At 47.1% G+C, this 1,358-nt stretch overlaps 1 pseudogene; it reads left to right on the forward strand.

Moving 5' to 3' along the window:
• Nucleotides 1–688: 688 nt before the first annotated feature.
• Nucleotides 689–1,358, forward strand: LOC116469420 (pseudouridine-5'-phosphatase-like; annotated as a pseudogene).

Below are 1,358 nucleotides of genomic sequence, written 5' to 3' on the forward strand. Positions count from 1 at the left end.
ACTTGCCAACTTAATTGACCTTAGATAAGTTACTTAGCATCACAAAGAGTCAGTTTCTCCATCTACAAAATGAGACTATTCATGCTTACTATACAGGATTGGTGTAAGAATTAAATAACAAAGACAATAGTTACTTTTGTTTCTGGCTTATAGTGATTGATGATGATAATGATGATCACAACAAAAAATAGAGTCCCCATCACCATGTCTCATAGGCCAAAACTTCCCTCACTGAACTGGAGATGAAGGGCAGACGTATATTTGGCCATATTTGAGTTCTCAGAACCTGAACCAATGTCCATTAAATTTAATTAGACTGAATTGATCATATAATGCTCAGTGCAGAAGATCAGGATGAAATATGTCAGATGCTTGGATTAGAAAGGTGAGGTCTCCCTCCCAGCTAACACAGTGAAACCCCATCTCTACTAAAAATACAAAAAGTTAGGCTAGCATGGTGGCACACACCTGTAGTCCCGGCTACTCAGGAGGCTGAGGCAGGAGAATCGCTTGAACCTGGGAGGTGGAGGTTGCAGTGAGCCAAGATCATACCACTGCCCTCCAGCCTGGGTGACAGAGCAAGACTCTGTCCCAAAAAAAAGAAAGAAAGAAAGACGAGGTCTCTTTGCTCCTCACCCCCACCCAGGTGGAGAAGGCAGCACCATGGGAGCACCCCCGCCCCCCACCGCAGCCCATCACCCACCTCATCTTTGACATGGATGGCCTTCTTCTGGATATTGAATGGCTATATTCAGTGCTGTTCCAAGAAATACGTGATTGTTACGAAAAGAAATACAGCTGGGATGTAAAGTCCCTGGTAATGGGTAAGTAGGCATTAGAGGCCGCACATATTATAATAGACATCTTGCAGCTCCTGATGTCCAAGGAGGAGCTGGTGGAATAAAGCCAAACGAAGTTAAAGGAAGTGTTCCCTACAGCTGTGCTCATGCCAGGGGCTGAGAATCTCATCCTCCACCTGCAGAAACACAGCATTCCCTTTGCCATGGCCACCAGCTCAGGGTCTGCCTCATTGGAGATGAAGGTGAGTCAACACAAGGAGTTCTTCAGCTTGTTTTCTCACATTATGCTGGGAGATCACCCTGAAGTACAGCACAGCAAGCCAGACCCCAACATCCTCTTAGCTTGGGCCAAGAGGTTCTCTCCCTGTCCTCCTAGGGAGAAGTGCCTTGTTTGAAGGTGCTCTCAATGAGGTGGAGGCAACCCTGGCAACCGGGATGCAGGTGGTCTTCGTTCTAGACAGAAACTTGAGCTGAGGCTTGAGGAGAAAAGCCACCCCGGTGCTGAATTCCCTGCAGGACTTCCAGCCTGAGCTGTTTGGTTTGCTCCCCTATGAGTGA

The sequence above is a fragment of the Hylobates moloch genome, unplaced genomic scaffold (genome assembly GCF_009828535.3).
Source record: "Hylobates moloch isolate HMO894 unplaced genomic scaffold, HMol_V3 SCAFFOLD_5, whole genome shotgun sequence".
NCBI classification, from domain to species: domain Eukaryota; kingdom Metazoa; phylum Chordata; class Mammalia; order Primates; family Hylobatidae; genus Hylobates; species Hylobates moloch.